General features: G+C 42.0%; 1 long non-coding RNA gene across 2 annotated transcripts in view; it reads left to right on the forward strand.

Moving 5' to 3' along the window:
• The window catches only part of LOC112544327 (uncharacterized), a 224,649-nt gene that overhangs the window by 15,064 nt on the left and 184,302 nt on the right, over positions 1-25,283 (forward strand). Inside the window, exon 2 of one of the 2 annotated variants that reach the window (XR_012905779.1) lies at positions 3,157-3,284. The exons of the other annotated variant lie outside the window; for it this stretch is intronic. This is a non-coding gene — a long non-coding RNA (uncharacterized LOC112544327). The remainder of the gene's footprint in view (positions 1-3,156; positions 3,285-25,283) is intronic. 2 annotated transcript variants of the gene reach the window in all.

A 25,283-nucleotide genomic window follows, 5' to 3' on the forward strand; every position in this document is an offset into this window, starting at 1 on the left:
TGAAATGAGCTTGTATCGATTTTGCCCATATATTAAGATTTATGCCCTCCAGAGTGTAATAAATCTGAGGTGGAAGACAGGTCAATATATGTCATTATGTGCTGTCACTGGGGAAATAGACTCTCCAAAGAGATGTCTGGCCCTAGAGATTCATGCCAGCAGTCTGCATATCTAGCGTAAAAAAGGCTATATATATATATATATATATATTTTTTTTTTTTTTACATGTAATGGCTTGATGTTCAGTACTTGGCTGACAAATCTGCCTGGCTGTTGTTTCAGATCCGGTGGCTCTGTAGTCTTGAGTCTTGGCGGGAGAGGTATAAAAGCCTGGTGTAGCGTTTGAACATAGGTTGACTTAGTTACATTGCTGAGGGGATGTGAAAAATTTCACTCTGCACTCTAGTTAGGTTGACCTAACCCTCGGTCGACAAAGGACCCTTCTATCAACTTAGCTACCACTTTCCTGAGAGCTGGATTAATACGTAGATGGAAAATCCTCTTCCATCAATTTAGGAAGCATTTATGCCTCAGTAACACAGCTGCAGCATAGACTTATCCTGAGTGAGGTATTAGGCCCATATTGCTGTTGCTTTTCTGCGTCCCATTGTGTCAGTTTGCATCGTCCCTGCAAAGTGACTTTTCTTGTATTCACCTTGACAATATGGTGATGCTAATGTATTTTTAGTTTAGTTCTTTACTAGCCAGCCTTCATTTTTAGTACGTCTGCGTTAATCCCTGCAGACCTTAATGAACTCCCTTCAACTTGCCGATTCAGATTCCGGGAACTGTTTGTGTGTGGGTGGGTGTGCATGTGCGTGTGCCTGCCCCTGTCTTCAGAGGTCTTGTATTCCGTTATTGACCCTTTGAGCAAAGCTCTGGGAACAATAAATAGTGATGTCCTAGGCGCTTGATTAGTTTGGCTCTGAATGGCAAAAGGCTGGGGGAGTCAACAGGCAAGTCTCCTAATTGCCGGTTCTACGTATTCTGTAAAGAAAGCATATGGGACGGTTTAATTTCTGTTCTATTATTTTAAAGGGCTAGTTGTTTTGTTAAACCTTCCCCCATCTTGCACAGTCTTTCACCAGCTTTCATGGCAGAGCTAGAATCTGGGCAGGATGAAAAAAGATCCTAGTATTGAGATTTACCAGTGGGACTCACTGCTGTAAGGCATTTAGCATGGCCTGTGCTGCTCTCATGCATGTAGAGAGCCCATGCCCCACAAGAGTAGTTTATCAGTGAATGTTCTTCACCCAGGACTCTGCTGAATGCAAGTTTTCTTTTCGCAGCTGGGAGCATCCCACTTTCAGCTGCATTCTGTGCGGCCTCTGCCCTGGAGCTTAAAGCTGCTGATTTGGAGATCTGAGAGGATGCTCTAGGCTGTCTATTGGTCATGAGGGCATAGTAGGCTGGAGTCTTTTAGATATGTAGCCTAGAGCAGTACCGGCAGGCAGAACACCGGGAAAGTGCCCCCTAGCCAGGGATTAGCAAGCCCAGGGCAAAAGACATGCCGCCTAGCTAGGTGACAAGGTATCAAGAGCAGTGAGAGCCAGACCTGCCTCCTAAAGTCCATCAGTCCAGCCAGAGCAGCCTCAGCTGATGGTCTTTTACCAGCTAGATTCCTGTCCCAGCTCATAGGGTAAGCGGCAGTCAATACCAGGGTCAAGCAACCTAACCCCAGCCCTGCAAGAGAAGGAGCAACAAAAACCCAGAGCCTGAGGATACCGTTTCTGGACAGAGGCCGACCAGACCCAGGCAATTGCAGAGCTAGCTGGGAGCCGAACAGTTCCTATGTTCCCAAAGCTTATTCCATGCTGCAGCCTGGGGCAGTACTAAGTTTGGGTAATAAGCACAATTGTCACTATTGTGGAAGTCGGTGGCAGGGGAGGGATCACGTGTGCATTGGCTGTTGTGTTCCCTCCCTCTGTGGCATCTGGCACTGGCCACTGTCGGCAGACAGGAGACTGGGCTAGATGGACCTCTGGTCTGACCCAGTATGGCCATTCTTATTTCATTAATGAAGGTAATGAATATTCATCAGCTATGCAGGATGCATATTTTTCTGAATTCCTCGGCTGAACAAGTGTGAGCGTTACCACCTGGCCACAAGATGGCTGCTATTCAGGTGCTTCTGTTCCTAGTTGTGGCGCAAAATTCCACTGAGGCAGGGGTGGCCCGTGAGGCTAGGCAAACTAGGCAGTTGCCTAGGGTGCCGCCGGACTGGGTGCCCGATGATGACGTCACGGGGCACTGGGGTGCCCCGTGATTACATCATGGCCATTGACGGCCGTGCAGATGGGGGGTGCCGATCGCGCCTTCTCTCTGGGGCACCAGCTGCCGCAGCCAGCCTAGGGCCACTTCTGCTCTGAGGCAATGTCACCCGAACTCTCTACCTTTATTCCTTCAAGGTACATCTGCACTGCAACGCTATTCCGAAATAACTTAGTCCACGTCTACCTTGCAGGCAGGTATTTCGAAATAGTGTCAAAATACCATCAAGCTGGAGGACTTCTTACCCCGCCTCCTGTAACCCTCATTGTAGGAGGAATAAGGGAAGTTGGAGGAAGAGTGCTCTATTTTGAAATAAGTGCTGTGTTGATGCTCCCTATTTCGAAATAAGCTATTTTGAAATAAGATATGCAATTGATGTAGCTCAATTTGCATAGCTTATTTTGAGTTAAGCCCTGTAGTGTAGACGCAGCCTCAGGAAACCAAAGAAAATGCTTCCAAAGGGGGTTTTGAGGACTAATTAATGAGAGCTATTAGAACTAAGCATTATTATAGAGCAGATACTGTGCACTGAATAATTTATTTTTTTTACTGTTGTTGGCAGTTTCTTACATTCACTTCCCCTCTCCCAATTTGGCACCTCTCATCGTAAATGGGTGTCATTCAGCAGCAGGACAGGGGGTGGAGGATATTGAACTCCAACCTTTGTCCTTCATTAGAATATTGAGTGTGCCCGCTTCTTGTGGAGCGCTTTGTCACGTTTGCTTGAACAATACTTGTATGAACTACTGGTGGGAGGCAGAGATGGGGAAAGTGTTGTCAAAGATTTAATTCTTTGCTAAAATATATAGCTTTTTTAATAGCGAGTCCTTATTTCTGCACCCAGGAGCATGTTATCTGATCATATTGTTTTATATATTCATTTAGATGAAGGAAATGATATGGAGAGCATAGATGGAATTCAATAGCCAGTCAGTCTGCCCCTGCTCAATAGACTATTATTGGGGTCTCCTGTATTGTCACCGTGGACAAAGCCTCTGTGAACAATCACCTCTGTAAGTAGTTGACGTGACATTGGCCCTTTAATGTAAATGAACGGCTTGTGCTGATTCAGGTCAATGTTACTATGTGAACAAATGGATTTCAATTTCTTTTAATATGGCTTGTGTGTGAAATTCCTCTGGGCATATATAGGATGGTGTGTGATTGGCTGAGTGTCCGAGTGCGGGTGTCCCTTCTCTCTCAACCCTCTTGTCCTTGCGACTTGATACACATTATTCATTTGTTTCTGCTGTTTTAGTTGTGTGCACGTATTTATCACTACAGCTTCATTTCCCCAGCCCTTTGCCTCGCAGGCCGATAGGCTGTAACAAAGCCCAGCCTCCTGATCATCAAACAGAATGTAAAAGAGAAATAATTCTGAGGGGAAAAAACATTGGTTATTTCTAATGAGGGGTCCCCCTCTCAGGCTTTGCTGGCCCTTTTGGGTCATCTGCCAAATGTGGTGGTAGCAGGACACTTGGTCACTTCTGTTACTCTCATTCTGTACTGCTGGGGTGCTAATTCTGCAAAAGAGATGTCTGGAAGAGGAGCGCTGAGCAGTTCTTGGATACTGTGGAACAAGATACTTGTGCACCTCGTCCTTGGCCGCCCTTCATGAATTTTTACAATACAAGAAGAGGAGAGACACAACTATTGAGAGGTAGACACTTCGTAGCCCTCACAGTTGCTACTTCAGCCTTGGTGGCTTTTCAGTGCCGCAGTGGGAATCCCTTAATTATTTCCCTATAAGAGTGGGGGAAGGAGAGGAGAGAAGCGGGGGTTGTTGGGATTGTGTCTATGGTCCAGAGCAGTGTTTCTTAAACTTTTTGAGACCATGGAACACCAAACAATAATATTTTTTTTTATGCGGAACACCTATGAAAATTTTCTTCAAAAAAAATTGTTGTCATACAAAAAGAGACAAAACCAAAGAAGTAACAAACAAGGAAGAGGTCACGGCATACCTCGTTGTTCACGGAACACCACTGTTCCACGGAACATAGTTTAAGAAACACTGGTCTAGAGGGCCCAGCAATGAAAAACAAGAAAAATAATCATGATTATTATTACTATTTTGTTAATAAAGAGAAGAAATAACAAAAGAAAACCTAAGCAGCGGTTACTTTAGCAATGTCCTTTTCTGTTGGTTTTAGGAGAGCTTTTAAGCAGAGATTGTGCCTTTTGAGAATGGGTCTATCCTTGGAAGAGATGCTGTTGTCTTAGGCCAGGTCTACATTACAGACTGCCATCGGTATAAGTTCATCGGAGCATGAAAAATCCACACCTCTGAGCAATATAGTAATACTGACCTAACCCCCGTATGGACAGCACTGTGGATGGGAGAAGCTCTCCCATTACCATAGCTACCAACTCTTGAGGAGGTAGATTAAGCATCTTCACTTGAGTATTACAGCAGCGCGGCCCATGCTGTGTTTTAAGAGTAGACCTACCTTTGGAAGCAACAACCCACATCAGCAGTGAGTCCTGTGTTAGGGTACCTGAGGGTTTGTCTACACTTGAAATGTTGCAGTGCTTCTGTTGCACCGCAGTAGCACTTCAGTGTGGACACTGTCTATGCCAATGAGGGAGGGGTTCTTCTGTCAGCCTAGCACAGCTTATGTTGAAGGATAGGTCGGCTTAATTACATGGTTCAGGAGTCACTTAAAAGAAGGCATCCCAGGAGTGGTCCTGAGACACACACATTAATGAATATTAGGACTCTTACATTCATATTAAATCTCACAGAGATGTATGCATTGTTTTTCTATATGTTCATTGCAGGTGAAAGGCACATCTTTTTCAAGGGATTGGCTAGATTTAAATATCAGCTGCTGTCATGCATTCATTTGCTTATTACCTTCATGGGATGGTCATCTTGGTATTCTCAGCTCCTGATTACGTAATCTGATAATGTGTGTGCAGCAGGGTATTAATTGCCTTTTGCTGTTGTGGGAAATTTCTCAGTACATCATTAAGAGTGTGTCTAGACAGCACCCTTCTGTTGGAATAAGCTATGCAATTTATGCTATACAAATTGCATAGCTTATTCAGAGTCTAAATCAAAAGAGCTTATTTTTAAATTTGGTGCTGTAACGAGGGTTACAGGGATGCTGGAATAGCGCATCTGCTATTTCAGGAAATAGTGGGTGCTTTTGAAGATGCAGCATTGCTATTTCAGAATACTTCCGGTATCCCAAAATAGCAATGCAACTTATGTCTTTTTAAGATCAATAATTATATACTCAGATGGCTTCTTACATCCACAGCCAGTTGTTGCATCAAATTGTCTTGATCTATTTATATATAAAGCCCCTCACTATTTATATAGCAATGGCATTATAGATGAAGGTTTTCATTTGGGTTCAAAATACTGGCAAATACACATCTAAAAAGCCAAAGTGGGTGAGGTGATATTTTTAAGTTTTATTGCACCAACTTCTGTTGGTGAAAGGGAAAAGTGACAAGGCTACATAGAGTTTTTCTTCAGGTCTGAAAGAGGTACTCCTAGTGTCACAACTCAATACAATGTGGAACAGATTGTTTAGCATAATATAACATATTTTAAGGGAATATTCCAGGTGAAGTGTCCCATTCATACCCTGCAAGCACAGGACAAAAAGGGTTAGTGGGTTACAGATTGTTGTGACAAGCCATAAATCCAATCTGTCTTAAGACCCTGATTTTTGAGTCTAGCAAAGTTGGAATTTAAGTTCCCAGGTTTGTCTTTTGAAGATGTCATGTAGGTTTCCTTTCTGAAAAAGGACTGAGAGGTGAATGGTGGAGTGATTGTTTTGGGAGAAGTGTTTAGCCACAAGTGTTTTTGTCTTTTATTTTCTGTGTAGGTTCATTTGAGACCGTAGTGATTGTTTGGTTTCATCCAGATACTTGTTGCGTTATTTAGGGCACTGGATGAGGTACATACTCTTTTGTGCTAGGCATGTGTAGGGACTCATAGATCTTGAAAGGCATGCTGTGGTAAGTATTGATCATTGTAGCAGTGGAGATATATCTGCAAGTTTTGCCTCTATTTTTCTGTCAGGGTCTGGTGCCACTTTGGGTTGGTGGATCCTAATATCTCTAATATCCTGGAATCGACAAGGCTACAACAGTACTTCAGTTAAACATGTCAAGAGGCATATGTCCTCTTAAGCATTTCAGGTATAGTCTACGTTTTGGGAAACATGAATTAGAAGGAATAGGTCTTCTCCAATGCATTCGCCCAAAATAGATGTGTGGCTTTAGAGTATAAAGAATGACATTCAGGCATGATCTCAAATACACTATTTTTCATAGGGGCATGTCTAGAATTTGTGAAGTTTGAAATAGAAGTATTTGATTTTCTTGCAAAAAGGGGTAAAACAAAAGCTCTTTTTTATGATTTATTTTATGGCTCCGAAACCATCACTTAGGGCTCCTCTTTGAATGAATCATCCTTATGTTTTTACATGATATCTTACAAGTTACAATTAAGGATGTCTATCAAATATTCAAAACAAAACACAAATCACTATAACATTTATATACATCTTTCAAAACAGAGTGCAGAAGAAAAGGGTATAAAATATTGAAGCAAAATAGATATTATACAGCTTCATTCCAGAGTCTGTGTAAATACCCTGGGGGTAATAAAAGTGGTGTTATCTTCCTTGACATTTTACAAGGACATAGGAAATGGGAGGTATTGGAAGAGAGGAAGAGGTCCCCAGCCAGGGATAAATAGTGTTTGGAAAGAAAACCCCTTACTGTCTCTTTAAAGGCCTGGGACAGGAGCCTTATAAGGGGCCAGGCTCCCCACTCTCCCAACCAACTGTGGATGAGCAGGGACAAGGGGACCAGCAAGCATATACACTGTCTTCCTCATATCAGGGCAAGACAATACCAGGAGAAGACTGGACTGCTGAACTTTGAACCTGGGGACTAATGGGGGGAGAGGGGCCAGTTGAAGGAGAAGCTGGCCCAGACTTCAGAGCTTGTCTAGATTATACCCCCCCCCCCCCCCCGCTCCAATGAGAGCTGGGAGGACTCCTGTGTTAGGGATGGAGTGCCTGTCTGAATTAGAGGACTCGTGTCTTTTGGAGAGTGAGAGCCTGCTTCTGAAGGTGGCTTTGAGTGACAGTTTGGGAAGCAACCACAGAAGGAGTCTCGTCTGTGAGGGATGCTGACCAACAGGGAGAAGGCAGTAGCCTCCAAGAATGACTGCAAGAGATTGCAAGGCATGGTCCTTTGCTCCCTATCACAGGTCTCCGGGCTCGATCCCAGAGGAAAGGATGGGCCAGGGCTCCCCTGCTGTTCCCTCAACAAGAAGAGAAGTTCCAGGCTTCCGGACTTAGAAGCAATGACAGATGGGTGTCACGTGAGGGCTGAAGGGCTGGCATAAAGGCATCTAGAATTTGGGATCATTATGTGTATACTTTTTCTGTTACCTCAGAAGAGGCCTGAACTGGAAGGTGACCTGGCCTCGAAGCAGCAGACCGCTGCAGAACCAAAACAATAGATTACAGGGGGTCCAAGAGGAGAAGTCCTGAAACATAACATCCCAGCACAGGGGCTGCTGCGGCAGCGAACCTGTCATGCTGACAGAAAATAGAGATCTCCGAGGAATTTTTTTTAGCTCAACCAGTTTATGCAGTTACAAAAGTAACAAAAATGACATTTCTCCAAATGTGTTGCACATGGAAGCAATTGTAAGTATCTCCTAAAACTTGGGGAAAAATGAAGGAATTTGTCATATGCTAATGTAGAAATATATATATATATATATATATATAATATTTTTCTACTAGTTTTGAGACTACCTCCTGCAACAGAGTTGTACATTCAGTATTTTTTGCATTGCGGTTGTAGGCATTTGATCTGTGCAATCTCTGTTCAGTTATTTTTCAATCAATCAGCTGTGACTATGCAAACCTCTGAGCTCTGATTGGATGCGGTAATCCCTCTGTTTTGGCTGGTTTCTCTGTTTGGAACATTAAGGTTGCTTGTGAACAGCAACGCCCTTGCCTCTGTTTCTTAATCTGAAACAGACCAAAGATGGAAACCATGGAGAGGGGATAGGATTCATTTCCTTCATTCAGGATCAATCCCATTTCCCTTTGAAGTCAAAGGATATTATGCCCTTGATGTGGTTTATAAACTCTTCGGGGCTTTTGTTTTGTCCAGTGCCTATAGTGCATCTCTGATAAGGGTCTGTAGTCACTGACACAATACAATTAGAACATGACTTCAACAGCAGCAGGTTGGGCTAATTCTCAAATTCATCTTCTGCCCTTGCTTGCCAGCAGGATTCTAGCCTTTGCAGTAGCTGTTCTGGATTTGCACCTACATTGTTTGTTTACACTGGGATTCTCCTGCTGCCCCAACGTGGCTTTGAAACAAAATACAAACAGATATACGGCAGCACTTCTGGGTAGAAGAGAAGAGTTGAAGTGCGGGTGGGTGGTGGTGGTGGTGGTGGTGAGGGGGGTGGGAAACAAGAATGGAAGGAAGAATAAAACTAGAAAGAAAAATGACAGACTTCGTTTCCCCTCCTATTTTCCAGACAGCTTTACAATTAACAAAACCTTGGGCTCATAAACTGCTTGGCTGTTGAACTCTGAGTTTGTTATAAACAAGTTTATTTAACTCTGCTTGAGGTTAATCTTTCATAAACAGGAAGCATCATCTGGTTAGCATTATAATACACTGGCCTGTGGGACCCCTATGGGCCTAAGTTAGGGGGCTGAACAGCAGAGGGCAGGCAAAGAATGGTTAAGTGCGTGGGGATGTCCTGAGCTTGCCCAATGTAGGGTAGGAAGGATTCAAACTCAGAATATTAAACAATCCCAATCCTACCATTTCGTAGCACTCCTCATTGCCATTTGTTTGAGCATAGCACTGTACACAGGTTGATGGCAGGTTCGAACTTCAGAAGGGAACTTCAGATTTGATCTTCTCCATTTGAGGTGTTAAAATTTTATTGGCGAAACAATATTTGAATATTCCCGTAACTATTATTATTGCGGGGAAGTAGCCTTTAAAATCCCCCTGGGCTACATGGCCTTGACTGATATATTTCATCTTCACAATTGCCTGTCATTATGGAGGGGTGGAATTGCATCACCTTGAATTCACCCACTGCTAGTATTTTACTCAGGATCATTTCTGAAGGGAAGAACAGGGAAAATTTACAAGTTTGTTAGAAAAGCCAAAGTTCATTTGTTGGAACAGAGATTAAAAATTTATGGGCAGAATGCCAGTAGAGGCACAAATCATTCTGAAAGTGTTCCCACAAGAAATCATTGAAATTGGTCAGGCTCTGAGAGCCCCAATACCATTTTATTTCTTCCCAGAAAAGGGACAATATTTCTGTCCCATATTTTAATGAGGAGAGAACCACTCCCTTAGCTCTAGTTGTTTTTTAGCAGCCATGATGTATGTTTGTATTTGATACATTTGTTTATATATGAAACACTTCACCCCGGAGTCTAGACATGAGACTTTTAACTCAGTTGTTACATAGTTTAATTGGATTTAAATACATTCACGAACAACATTGTTGGTGAGTGAATATGTATATTTGTTTGCGATGGAGGATTTGGTTTGCCTAGGTGATAATAGCTGATCCATTAATATGCAGTGTTTACAGAACACTTGTTAAATGCTGATGTCAAAGCTTATAAAATGATTGCCTTCCTTGTGGAAGAGGAGACATTGAGGGATGGATTTGTAAAGGTACTTAGTGGGGGTTATAAAGTAAGTTGTGGTAAGCCTCCCAACAGATCAAAAGTTTCTTGACTCCCTGTCCTGTGTCCAACACAACTGACTATAGTGGGTTGGTGGATGTCGATGAGAATTTATGATAAAGACATACAGCTATTAAGGACAAAACACGAATTTGGCTACAATGAGTAAACTTAGAAATTCATGGTGGACTGGTGCTTTCCTATGTATAATATATTTGTCTGTCTTTTAGATTTTCAGTTCACCAGATCAGTGTCTTATCTTACTGAGAAATACCTCTTTGACTGGCTAAGCTTCTGATATAAATATTTGAAGCTGGCTCTGTAGATTTATTTGTGTTGGATAACTAAGCCTGTTTTAAGTCCTGGGTGGGGTTTTTTTTTTTTGGTTCCACCCTGTTTTTCAGCTGCACTTAGAACATGTGTCATTACAATAAGTGCTAGCAAAATGTTGGCTGTTAAGTAGGGAATTTACCACATTCCATACACAATTGTATACATTTTGAATTTAAAAGGCTAAGATGCTGCAATAAGAGGCATATACTTTTCCTGATATTGTATTAGTATTTATGTATTGTACTGTGAAAATCTGGGCTAGGAGCCTTAAACTAAAGCTAGACCTGAACAGTCAATCTAGATCTAAACATAATGAACCATGCCCATATGTAGACACCACAGGTAGTCAGCAGGTGTCTGTACCGCCTGTTAATACCATTATATATCAGACACTGTTTGTATCCTGGCTCTACTTATTTAGCATAACCCCACCTGTGGGAAGACTTTAGCCTAAGTATGGGGAACCTTAGGGGCTGCTGACCCACAGACAAATCAGTCAGGGGCTACACACAAGTGAAAAGCAAAAAAGAGAAGAACCCCCCCCCCTTCACTGATGTGTCCCTCAACTGAGGAGAGAGACACTTCCCACATTCCGTTCACACACCAGAGCCTTGGGGGGCTCGGGCTAGTAGATTTTGTGTGCTTCGGCCCCTTAGAAGAATGGTGGGGGTTGCACCGATGCAGGCTCCCCAATGCTGGGGGAGCCCCGAGCCTCAAGGGCCAGATCCAGGCTAGTCAGGGGCCCTGCCCTTGATTTAGCCTATAATTGGACTCCAATTTGAAATTCTTTGGTCACATAAACATATTTAGAGGGGAAAAGGAAAGAAAAGGAACAAACTTTTTACTCACCGGAGCTCCCTGGGGCACAGGTTAAATTAATTGTGCCCCTCTGCTTCCCACCCTAATCCCAACAACTTTAAGATTAAACGGGAAGTTGTGTTCCCCTTCTGTGGCACTTAAAGAAGTTCTGGGATGACATTTCACAGTACGTACTTTAAACAGAGAAATGCCACTATGGGAGAGTGTCGTAAGAGCAAGAAAGTAAAGAATTAAAAGCCAGACTCCTCCTCGCTGCACCTTACAATTATGCTGCCTCCCTCTGTCTGATAAAGAATACTCAACAGAAACATTTCCCCATAACAAGTATTTTAAAATGGATGGAGCAAAGGTTTTCTTTCTTGTACTATTGGCTTCCTCTGTGAAGGAGGTCAAGCTGTACGCTGTATCGAGCTGACCTATAGAAAGTCTTGACATTTATCGGGAAATGTTACTTGGCAATATATAAGACAAGCAAACAGAAGTCTGTTCTGTCCAGAGAGTACTGAGGATAGAGAGGCAGGTTGAGGCTAACACAAAGAGACAGGTTGTCATGGTTAATATCAGCTGGGGAAAGACAGTGAAATGGGAAAGGAAGAGGATGCTGAATGTCTTCCCATGGTTTATGAGGCTTTAGGGAGCTATATTCTATTGTGTAACTACAGTTAAGTGATTGATGGCCTTCCACTATCCCCAAAAATCTTCAAACACCCTATGTCACTTTCTGAAGGTGATTTGGGACCAGTTTGTATTGAGTCTATTGAGTTTTCACTTTTAATTCAAATACCTCCAACATTATGACTAATAAATCCTTCGTAATATTTTAGAAGGTCTCCATGAATCAGACTTGCAGAATGAAGACCAAAAAATGTGATTTCTTATGGTAACTTTTTTGGGTACATGCCTGAGTTTAATAATGGCACTTTTCCAGATATTTGTATAGTACTAACTGCTAGATACATTGTGCTACTTTTAATTTATCGGTTTGTATTTGGCAAGGGAGATAGGAAGTACCTTTCTAGTGGTCAGAGTTGAAGCAGATGGAGATAATCATTTGACCTATCCAAAAATAGGTGATCAATTGACTGATTGAACATTAGCCCAACATTGTCCCATAGTGTTACACATGGTCAGATGTTTCAAAGCACAAATTTATTAGAAGAATAACAGAAAAAGAGTAAGATGTTTTGATCTCTTAGCCATATATTCTTATGTCTAATTACAAAACCAAGCTATTTTAACTTAGAAAAACATGAAACACAATGAAATGAAGTTCTAAAAATGAAAAGAATAAGTATTACCTTTTTAACTATGTGAACTTACTATTTAAAGGTGAAATTATTCAAGAAAGAAAAATGTAATTAAACAGAAATAAAACACATAGCAACTATCAGAAAACAAGTAATTTTTAAATGCGCTTATGCTAGGTAGTCGGGAAGCTAGCTATTTTGCTTTTTCATTATATTTTTCAACTTTAATCACTTCACTTATATCTTTGCTGTCCACCATCAAATTCGTCAGTATCTCCCTTTTTCTCTTCACCTGATGAATTGTGAGTTAACTGTACATTTGCCACTGCTTTCTCTAAACTTAAACTGTGCTGCAGGATCAGGAGCTTCTCTGTGGGTCTTCAGTCTATTTCTGGTTTTTGAATGGATGATTCCCCAAACCAAAGAGATTTGTTCTGCACAGGTAGCAGTTGAAAGAATTTCTTCCCCTGTGGTTAGAATGCAGGGAGGACACAACATTTTCCACCATGGAATTTAGTGTGGCACTAAATGACACTGAAAAATGACAGCTGGTACTTGTTTGCTTGTGAAAAAAACTTGATGATGCTTTTTTCTTCTGACACATGATGAGAAAGCTGTCAGATCTTTAACATCACCTATAAAAAGATGCATCAGAGGGACAGTACATCCATAACAAAAGGTATGGGATATTTATTTATCACCAGGTTTCACATTAGCTGTTTTGTAGGTCATGACAGATATAATGTTGTGTGTGTGTGTATATTGCTGATAACTATACTGGGCTGTGTATTGATGCTCAATTGTGCATTAGAATGAGTTGTGGAGTTACCACAAAGTCTGGGGATGATGCTTCATCCTTTGAGCAGGAGAGAGATGTGAGGAACATGCAGAATAAGGATATCTATTCTCTTTCGCATTTTGTGCTTCAGAGTTCAGCAGACTTCTTGAAAGACCGTTTCCTTCTTGGTAGTTTGTAAATGGGACACACACGATGAAAAAATTCTAGCATTAGGATTTATTGATTACAGGCAGTCCCCGGGTTACGTACAAGATAGGGACTGTAGGTTTGTTCTTAAGTTGAATTTGTATGTAAGTCGGAACTGGTACATATTGTAGGGGAAACTCTAGCCAAACATTTCTCCAGAGCTCAGTTTTATTCTCCCACACCTCACTTCCCTCAGTCCTTTATTCTCAAGCTGAAGTGTCTGCTGAGAAAAGCCGCTCCGCGTCTCCCTGGTCTGTTGGGGGGAAGCAGCTAGTGCGGGGTTGCCTCACCCCGTTTGTAAGTAGGGATCTGATGTAAGTCGGATCCATGTAACCCGGGGACTGCCTGTACTTACAATGATGTATTGTTAGCATCAATACTTCTATCAAGTACAGGCGTAAGTTTTTCTGGTTGTGGAATATTCTATTCCAAAACCTCTAAGTACCACTTCGATGAAAATGTGAAGATTTTCCAGGAGTAGGAATTTTTGATGCTGAAGCAGAAGGTATAGCAAAATTCTTATTACAAGATGAAGAATTGGAATTAGTTTCACGTTGATTGTTGCTATCTTCATCAAAAGACCCTGTATTTCATGAGTTGCTGCCAAATAGAAATAGTAGGAGAATGCACAGATGAAAAATTTGATGCAGATGTATTTTCCCTCTCTTGCTGTTTGACTGCAGCAGTCTGTCTTTGATAGCTGGAAACAAACCACAAGAATTCACTAAGTTTCTCCAGTCTATCTGTGTCACTTACTCAGAAGAACACAACTTGCACTTAGCTTTAACAATGTTTCCATGTTCATGTCTAGTAAAATAATTCCATACAAATGATTTAGGCTTTCCCTGGCTCTGCCTAATTTGTTATGTCGCTGTAGTTAAAGTCTTACTACTTTTGGAGTGCTTTCTAAATTAGGTAGTATCTGTTGAATTTCAATCAACCAGTTCCAAACTGCTGCTCTTTTAGAAGAAGGCAGCAAATCAAAATGTTTCTGGACATGTTGCCTTTCAGGAACCTTACCTATTCCCAGACACCATGGAGGGTGGAGGGGGACCAGTGGTCCTTTTTCCTTGCAGTAATCACAATGGATTCATAATATTAGCAGAAGGAGGAACACAGAGCAATAAGGAGGGGACCATTACAGAGATGTGTTCTCTCACACACTCGTTTAGTCCTGGGACAATTCGGTAATTGTTGCATTTGGAACCATTTAGCATAGAAGTTTTCATATTATCAGTAAGGTTTGGCTGATGATACATGGTGGTGGGTATCAAGGGGTTTATTTACTGAGAAGGGAAGAGTGATGATTTATTTATTGAGAGGAGTGGGGTCATTATTTACCTGGGTACTTTATATGGGTTGCTTGCTTTGCTGAGGTTGGCGATGTTACTAAAATGTGATACTTCTGTTCAAAAAGGTTTGCTGTGGTTTAATGGCCATGCATCTTTTCTCTTTGTGTTTGGGGAGGAGGCTTAAAGACAGTTGAACACTCCTCTCCCTCCCTCTCTTCCCTTCTCAGTTAACTTCTGTATGTTGGTCTGGTCTGTTGCATACATAAAAGATTTGTTCTAGAACATTCTAGCCAATAAAAATCTGAACTTTCAATTAATTCAACCTTTCTTAACAGGTGGCATTATCATGTAGTCAAATGAGTGAACAAGACATTTGAGCAAGCGAGCTAATAAAGGAAATCTGAACCCCTTCAATAAAGAAGGCAGTCATGTACATCTGGACAGTCCTGCTGGAATATTTGATAATGCTTGACCGTGGTCAAATAATTGTCGGTCAATTGCTCCTTTTTGGTGGCTTGTCAAGGCTAAGCACGTGTCCTGATGGAATCTACTATTTGTTGTTTGAATTTTGATAGTGTCTGCATGACAGAATAATTACTTCCAATTATTTATTATTACTAAATATAATTGGGAGTAGTTGTTATTTACTTAAAATTAAAATACAACATTAATCTATTAAAAACCTGCACAATAAAACATTAATGGGCCTACCCACCTCTGTCCTGAATCCACCCAAGCCTTTTAATGTAACCAGACCAAAGGAACCAGACCAAAGGAATGAATTTGGCTGAAACGTATTAAAATAATAGATTTTAGATGGGAACATTACGATCACTTAATGTGACCTGCAGAACACAGATGTTATAGAAATTTACTCAGTAATGTCTTCAGTGAGCCCCGTAATGTGTGGTTGAACTAATCCTATCTTTTAGAAAGACAGCCACTCTTTCTTTATGGATATTTTACTGCATCGCTTGATAAGCTGTTCCAATTGTTAATTACCCTTGTAATACCTCAGAAAAGCATATTTATGGTGGCCCAGAAATGCAAAATGTGTGCAAATTCAGAAGAGACAAAACGTATTCCATTATATACATATGACATTCATCAGAGTGTAATATCCAGGATACGTCTGAGGCAATTTCTGGTAGGCTTGTGACACAAATTTCACGGCAGTGCATCAGTTCAGAAACCTGAAAGTACAGAAATGAGGGCATTGTTCGAGTTGGAGGTTCAGACTCTCCTTCCTGTTCCTGTGCATGTTTAAATTACTGATTTTAAAGGGACACGGTTATCTTGTCTAGGGCCTATAACACAGTTAATAAATAAAAATTAATCCCCGCAGTGCTCTTGGAAGAAGCTATAGATGATAATTGTTTAAAATCCTTTAGTAAAATATTTGTTAATCAGCTATAGAACAAGTTTCCTGGGTGGTACCTAGGGTAACCAGATATCCTGATTTTATAGGATCAGTCCCAATATTCGGGGCTTAATCAGATATAGGTACCTATCACCCTGTCAGGATTTTTTTATACTTGCTATCTGGTCCCACTACTGGTATCCTCAGTTATGAACAGCAAGACATGAGTATCGGTGTGAGAGTCACTTAAATATTTAGCTTAATCCTTGCCTCTTTTGGACCGGTGAGTCAGGATTTTACGTTTGGTGGCCCACTCCAGAGCTTTTATTTTAAAAATGACTCTCTGTTTTTCATTAGCCTTTGTGGCCCCTTCTTTCATTTTCACTTCCTGATCCCGTGCGTATTTGGCTTGACATTTGAAGGTCCTTTTTGATTGTGCTCTGACCCTTTCAAAAGCTGAGGAAAACGGCCCTATTTGTAATAAAAATTAAAGAGCCCTCTTTCTGACCATCCTCATGCTGCAGGGCTCCGGTAGAATACTGTAGGATGTGCACAGCCTATCGCTTTTTGATGAACATGACCAAGAAGGAGAGAAATAAAACCCCTCATGATTCCAGCAGATGTTTCAACCATGTGAGACCATAGCACTTTCACAGACTGTTCTTCTCCCTCTTTCCAGGAGCAACGCCAGCACTTTAGAGAACAGGAAACTTGGCAGCCCCAGACGCCTTTCTGTATTAGTGTATGGCACCTCTTACCTTTTATTGTCACCTAGCTTAGGGGTTCTGGAAGGAAGGGAAGAGATTCTCGGAACAAAATTCTAGGGTGCTATGAATCCATTGCCTTGGATTCAGCAGTGATTGTCCTACAGGAGCGGAAATGGTTTCATTTGTCTTTTCCTTTTTTTCAAACAATTCCCCACCAGAACACACAGCACTGCTTTTTCTAGGGGTGGGAAGGAGTAGCTGCTGGCTAGCTATCAAAGCAATGAGGCCTACCTCTGTCAGGTATCATTAAAGTCAGGCACGCTGAACACACAGATCATGACACATGCCTGATGCTAATATTCATGTCTTGTCCAGTGAGTCTTTCTTTGAAGTGACTTATTCTTTTATTGAGGATACAAAGAGAATAGACAGGTTAAGCAATCCTACTACAGGCAGTCCCTGGGTTACATGGATCCGACTTACATCGGATCCCTACTTACAAACAGGGTGAGGCAACCCCGCACTAGCTGCTTCCCCCCAGCAGACCAGGGAGACGCGAAGCTAGAGCCCCGCCCAGCAGACCAGGGAGACACGGAGCAGCTTTTCTCAGCAGACACCTCAGCTTGAGAATAAAGGACTGAGGGAAGTGAGGTGTGGGAGAATAAAACTGAGCTCTGGAGAAATGTTTGGCTAGAGTTCACCCTACAATATGTACCAGTTCCAACTTACATACATACAAAATCAACTTAAGAACAAACCTACAGTCCCTATCTTGTACGTAACCCGGGGACTGCCTGTAGAGATCATCTAAGTCAGGTGTGGGGCTTGCCTGGATTTGGCTCCTAGCATGAAATTATGAAACAGAGGCAGACTAACTTGCAGGTCAGATTTTCTGCTTTTCAAAGTACTGACCCTTCTTTAGTTTTATTACTGGAGTGCCTAGAGGCTCCAGCTGGGATGGGTTCCCATCTGTGCTATGCATATGCATAGGGCCTGCCTACACTAAGATGGAGTGCTTCCCAATCAGTCAGACATGCATGAGCTCCACGTGAGGTAGCCAGTGGGGTAGCATGGACAGTGTTCTGATGAGCTGCACTAGTACAAACCTGCCCAGGCCTCTTTGGTAAGTGTTTCTACCCGATCCTCCACCCATGCTGTTCCTAACAACCTTGCTAATTTTAATGCTCTAGTTCAAGCAGACTTAAGGCCTGCGTGTCTGCCGTGGCTGGGACACATACTCCCTACTCAAGTCGAGATGTATTCCTATTAGAGTTTAAAAGCAAATTGGGTAAGCAGCTGTTAGTGGTGTTCAGGAAGCTCCAGGAGAGGGAGGTGCAGATTTGCAGTGTGCTCGGGGAAGAGGCCGGGCAGGGTGGAGGTTTGGGGGAAGGAAGTGCTCCCCCACCCCTGTTTAAAGGGAAAGTTGGGTGCAACCTGCCCTTGGCTACAGGTGAGGTCAAGCATGCACCAATGTTCCCTCTAATTGTACTGTCATGTGCGGAATAAATTTTTCTATGTGCAGTGAGGAAATGTGTGAAACAAAAACCCAGCTGTGGGTGCTTTGTTAATCATCTGGGCAGCATCTGAATCTTTCCTGAGCAGGAACACTGGCGCACACGTCTCCCCAATCCTCTGCTCCCTAGCTAGAGGCGAAGTCAAGCACAGTCCCCCTCTCAAATAGAGGGGACTTTGAGCACCCACCCCTTGGCTAGAGAGGAGGTCAGTGCCTATGCCTGAGGTACAGAGATTAGGTGCGTGGCCCAAGATCACACAGGGAGACTGACTGGAATTGAACCCAGATTTCCTGAGTCTCCTTCTAGCTTTGTAATCTTCTAGTGCCAAGAACATGTTCCTTCCTTAATCTCTGAAACATCCGTGTTCTCGTAGGAGCTCTTTGCCGCATCGTACATGTTCTCTAATGTAGTTTTTATTTCCTAGTTAAACAAAAGGCAGTAAAAGGTGTATCAGAAAGGATGGGGAGCGAGGGGGAGGAGGGTTAGGGGCCCCTCCATCTGTTACAGTGATTCGGCATCTAAAATGATGCATGTTATTTGGGAAAAAATCCATTGAAAGCAGCAAGTTTGAAAGCCAAAACAAATGACAGGATGTGTGAGGGATTAGTTGTAAGGAGCATCTGTTATTAATACTGAAGAGTGCTTTCTGAAAATGAATATGAAGTATTAATATGGATGCAAGAATGAATTTTAATGCCTTTCCATGAAGATAGGATGAATGAGATTCATGCTGTTCTTTTAGCTGAGGTAGAGGTACTGTTTTCATTTCTTGTTAGTGCCCGAGTTTTACCAAACTTAACCCCAATCCTAGTGGCAAGCAAATACCTAGAGTCATCTTGTGGCTGTTCCCTTTCTCTATGCACCCCCATACTTTTTGGCACTGCAGGCTCCGTCTCTTGGTCTTCTACTGCTCAGTCCAGCCTCCAACACTTACCTTCCAGGCTGAGGTGATTTAGTTTCCCAGCTAGGTCACAGAACAGTTCCACCCTTTCTAGAATATTCTAAAAACAAAATTAAACACACGGAAATATCAATTCACTCAGGGAAGACCTGATTGGTAGCAGCCTTTCCTATTTCCTGGCCCCACCCGTCTTCTCTCAAGGTCCGTTCTCTCTCAGCCAGGCTGGGCTCTCTCCCTTTGTAGCACTTTCCTTGAAGACTTCTATGTTAGTTTGTATGAGGCGGATGGGGCCCCCAATAGTTCATTAACCCTGATGGGTGTGGGTTTGTTCCCCATCACACTCTTTTATTTTTTATTTGTCCCAAAGGGAGGCTAATCTGGTAGCGACATGGAAAGCATAATGTGTCAGGTAGTAACCGTACATTTCATGTTCTGTCCTGTCAAGAAACAGCGGAGGAGAAAGGCAGGTGGGTGGCAGCCTGGGAAACAGTGATCATGAGATGGTTGATGATAGGATCCTGACAAAAGGAAGAAAGGAGAGCAGCAAAATACACACTCTGGACTTCAGAAAAGCAGACTTTGATTCTCTCAGAGAACTGACAGGCAGGATCCCCTGGGATGCTAACATGAAGGGGAAAGGAGTCCAGGAGAGCTGGCAGTATTTTAAAGAAGCCCCATTCAAGGCACAGGGACAAACCATCCTGATGCGCATTAAGAAAAGCAAATATGGTAGACGACCAGCTTGGCTTAGCAGCGAAATCCTTGGCGAGCTTAAACACAAAAAGGAAACTTACAAGAAGTGGAAACTTGGACAGATGACTAGGGAGGAGTATAAATATATTGCTCGAGAATGCAGGGTGTAATCAGGGAGGCCAAAGCGCAATTGGAATTGCAGCTAGCAAGGGATGTGAAGAGGAATAAGAGAGGTTTCTATAGGCATGTTAGCAAGAAAAGGATGATCAGGAGGGGTGTGGGGCCCTTACTGGATAAGGGAGGATGATGTGGGAAAAGCTGAAGTACTCAGTGCTTTTTTTTGCCTTTGTCTTCAGATGAGGTCAGCTCCCAGACTACTGTACTAGGCATCACAGCATGGGAAGGAAGTAGGCAGCTCTTGGTGGAGAAAGAACAGGTTAAGAACTATTTAGAAAAGCTAGACATACACAAATCTATGGGGCTGGATTTAATGCATCCGAGGGTGCTGAGAGAGTTGGCAGATGTCATTGCAGAGCCATTGACCGTTATCTTTGAAAACTCATGGAGATCGGGAGAAGCCCTGGGAGAATGGAAAAAGGCAAATGTAGTGCCCATCTTTAAAAAAGGGAAGAAGGACAAGCCAGGGAACTACAGACTGGTCAACCTTACTTCAGTCCCCAGAAAAATCATGGAGAGGATCCTCAAGGAATCCATTTTGAAGCATTTGGAAGAGAGGAAAAAGATCAGGAACAGTCAACCTGGATTCAGCAAGAGCAAATCATGCCTGACCAACCTGATTGCCTTCTATGATGAGGTAACTAGCTCTGTGGACATGGAGATGCCAATGGACGTGATTTACCTTGACTTTAGCAAAGCTTTTGACATGGTTTTCCGAAGTATTCTTGCCAGCAAGTTAAAGAAGACTAGATTGGATAAAAGAACTGTAAGGTGGATAAAAAGCTGGCTAGATTGTTGGGCCCAATGGGTAGTGAGAAATGGCTTGCAGTCTGGCTGGCGGTCGGTTTCAAGCAGAGTTCCCCAAGGATTGGTTCTAGGGCTGGTTTCATTCAACATATTTATTAATGATCTGGATGAGGGGATGGATTGCACCCTCAGCAAGTTTGTGGATAACATTAAGCTCGGGGGAGAGGTAAATAGGATGGAAGATAGGGATAGGCTTCAGAGTAATCGAGACAAGTTGGAGGATTGGGCTGAAAAAAATCTGAAGGTGGTTTCCAAAAGTTTTCCTGGGTTGGTACCAACCTACGAAGGTTCCAGTAATTCAGTCTTAATTCTTTTCCTATTGTTGTGGATACTTCTCCCTGACTCTCTGGGCACTAGAGCTTGAGGCATTTATAGAGAGCTCATTGCTCTCTTTCCAAGTTTACAGTCACCACCTTCTCCTTTTTCATCACTACCTCAAGGTTGACAGCGATGTGCTGTGGCTGATGCCTAAAATGTGGCTGCTTGTTGCACTGTTTGCAAAGGGGATGAGCGTCAAGGGCTAGCTTCCCACTGAAGTCAATAGACATCTTTCTGCTGACTTCAGTAGGACCTGGATCCACTTCAGAGGGATGTGAGCTGAGCCAGACACTGGGATCAGTTGTTCCTACAGGCTTGTGCTAAGATAATACTTTGCATGAACATAGCAACAATTTTCATCCAAGGATCTCAAAACATGTTTCAAATACTAAAACCACAGATCCCTATGAGATTAAGATGATCCTCATTTTACATCTGGAGGAGAGGAATAGTGCGGTCGGGTAAATAGATGTTGGACTTTAGCTCAAAAGAGCTGGATTCTGTTCCTGGCTCTGCCAATAGGACTGGCAAGTCACTCAGTTTGTTCCTCCTCTTAGCTTTTTGTTTATTGAGATTGTAAATTTTTTTGGGGGGAAGGGACTATATCTAGCTATGTGTTTGTGTAATGCCCAGCACAACGAGGACTTGGCCTTCTAGGCACTATTGCAATGCAAAGAACACTAGTGAACCACCCTACAGTTCGGCACAGAGAAGTTAAGTGGTTTTATTCAGCTCTTATGATGGCTCCACCCAACCCCCAGTACTCCAATCAGTAGCCAATCCTGACTTGCTAGCTTTCGAGTAAAGAGGCCCCTTGCTTCTGTATTTCTGATCTGATAATGGATAAAGAGCAAAATAGGCCTGTCTGACCCTGACAGGAAAAAAGGGAAACTATTGGTATATTGTGACTATTAAGCACTCTCAGAACTGTTGGCTAGATTGTCAGGGTTTAACTTTAAATGATTTTGGATAAAATCCTAATTCTACTGAAGTCAATGCCAAAAAGTCCATTGACTTCAATAGAACAGGGATTTCACCCTTGGCCTTGAGTTCATGCTTAAAATTCAAAGGCTGAGAATTCAGTGAGCACCACTAGAAAAACTCTCTGTTCTGCACACTGTTTAGATTCACAATTGCATACAGAAAATGCTAAATAGAGGGGCTAAGTAGCCCCGGATTAATAATGCCACATGAAGCCCTGTGTATCCAGCCTCTCGTAAATCACATCCAATGCCTGGCAGTTCTTTTGGTGACCTATGGCTACATCTACACTACAGATACCAGAAATATCCCAAAATAGCTATTCTGCGTCTTTTGAGCAAGCCCGTTATTTTGAAATAGAACGGGCTTGCTATTCCAATGTCCCTGTAAACCTCATTCCATGAGGATTAAGGGACATTTCCGAATAGCACTCTCTTTCAAAATTAACTCAAAATAAGCTACATAATTTGCATAGCTCAAATTGTGTGGCTTATTTCGAGATAAGGTGCAATGTGAACACAGTTGCCAGTTTAATGCTAGTAGACAAATAACCATATTACGGAAACTACCACAATTTGCATTAATTGGCACTTTCATTTGCAATATCAACAGACAGAGCAAAGACTGAACAGCAATGTGGATTGATCTACTCCTCCATGCTGGTACCTTTACTACAGGCACTGTAGGGAAGGCACAGGCTTTCTAGTTGCTCATGCTGTGAGATTTCTTTGGACACTTACAGGATTTTGCTCTCTAGGGCTCTACAACCCCTGCCCCTCCACATTTTAACAGCATTAAATGCACTTAGTGGAGGAAGATGAAAATATTAGGCAGGTTTTTAATGAAAGCTAAGGCTGAAATAAGATGAGTCGTGGATGCTTCACCACCCTGATTATTGGGCCTTTTGTGTAACGTAGCTGACATTATACTTTTGAAACAATACTGTATTTCTCTGTCTTCATTTTGATTTAAAATAATCAGAGCAGATCCAAAGTCACGATTCTTTTAAAAAATTGTAGACTCTTCAGAATTGGGAACGATGGCTCCGATTTTAGTCAGTATACTGAATCCTCTTACCCTGGAGGTGTCTGACACCCAAACAAGTCACCTGTATGTCAGAGAAGCCAGCATCTTTCCTGCTTAATTATTGATGTGCTTTTCCAGTGCCTACGTGCACCAGCAGGGGCCACCATACACCTCTGTAAACAATACCTCTGGTCAAATGAGAAAATAATTCAATGCTGAGAAAAGAACCTGTCCACTGATGTTCTCTGAAAGGTGGTTTTAGTGATGAATAATTCACGGAGACCCAAGGTGAGTAGGGATTTGATAGAGATGCTGGATTCCCTACAAGGGGAGTTTGACCAGAGGCAAAGTTCAGTAGATAGGGAGAGTCCATATACCTATAATTCTAAATTCGCATTTTGTGTGTCAGTTTAAAAAAAAATGGAATTTCCTAGTAACATTGCAGTGAATGAGAGCGCGAAGTACCAGGAATGAAAGCGTTTCAACAAAGGGTTGGACTACTCACAGGAATGAACTTGTATCTTAACTTTTGCCAAAAATTAAAAAATGGACAAAACCCGGGGATGTTCTTGGTATTTTAACGACAGCCATAGTTAAGAGTTGGAATCCACCATTTATATAACAATCAAGTACATCCTTGGTTAAATTCATGGACTCTCAGAAGGTGCAGGGTTCAGATAGACCGTTCCTGGTTTTGCTTATCTCCATTCAAAATATTAATGTTATTTCTAGAAGCTCTTCTCTCAGGGATATGATCAGATGCTGTTTCCCATGTAGGGATGCCTCTCCACCCTCAAGGAAACCATACATATGAACCCACTCATCCCATCCCAAACTTCTGCAGCACTCTCAGCATAATCTGGTCCAAACAACATCTTAATTGCTTTAGGGTGGGTCAGCCAAATGCAAGGGGGATCCTGTGGAAGTATACCTATAAACAGACAACAGGTTTAAGTCTCCAAGGCTGTCAGGCTGGCACCCTTGAACACATTGTATATTAGAAGACTAGCTAAAATGTTCAGCTTTTTTGTGATTGGATGTTAACACCAGCCAATGATACTTTGGTGGTCTGGCTTGTGGGTGTGGGGTGATTTTCTCTAGACCAGGGCCCAATTATCAAAATTGCTACTACTATTGGTAATCTTAGCACTGAAGCCAAGGATAAGTGGTTTTGGAGACTAACTCCCTCCTTTCTTCCATTTTCACATGGAAACGTGGTCCCTGCAGTGCCTAGTGGAAACACACTGATGGGACAACAAAGGATTCTTGCACTGCTACTGTCTGTGACTTCTATCTGTGCTTTCTATTCTGACTAGGATTTTAAACCTTTAGATTTAATCTCAAATTAGCCTTTAAACCTATAGGTTAATGGCACCATATGTGAAGAATAAATTCAGTTCAACAAAATCCCTGTATCTTATATAAATAACTTTTCAAAGGTAAACATTTAATTTCCCTTATTAAAAATTGCTTTTGTATGTTACACAGAAGACAAATGCACAATAGGAGAAAATTAGAGACCATAAACACAGTTATCACAATGGTGTTATCTGGGGATTGGCTTTTAGGAAGAGAACTGATAATATGCATCACCAGTGATCTATTTAGGAGGAAGTTGACTAACTTTTACTGCTGTCCTATTTGCAGTACTTCCATTGACTTCAGGTGAAGAATGTTGAGGGGAGCTTTCAGAATCGAGCCCTTAATTCATCTGTATTTTGTTGACTACTCAACAAAGTGCACTGAAAATAGCACTCGTGTTTTTAAGGATTTTTCCCTTCAGGTTTTCCAATCGTTTTTGTTGTTTCCTACTGTTAACCCTGCCATCCATTGAGAAGTAAACTCAAAGCAGTAAATAGCAGATCAAATGATTTTACTTGTAGGGAGGTAGGTGTAAAAGATAATTATTTCAGGTGATTATTATCATTTTATAATTTATATGACAATAACCAAGTAGTTGTACTTGGCACTTTACAGACTTATAATCCCAGTTACTAAAAGGCTGGAGTTTAAAAAAAATGTATTTTTTTCTCATGTGATTACCCTTTTGGTTTTCTGTTGTTTATCTGCTGTGAAGATTAATAAAGTTTCTTTATCTACTAACCTTTTATTCTGTTCCAACATGTTTGGT

This window comes from Pelodiscus sinensis, chromosome 8 (genome assembly GCF_049634645.1).
Source record: "Pelodiscus sinensis isolate JC-2024 chromosome 8, ASM4963464v1, whole genome shotgun sequence".
Classification (NCBI taxonomy): Eukaryota; Metazoa; Chordata; order Testudines; family Trionychidae; genus Pelodiscus; species Pelodiscus sinensis.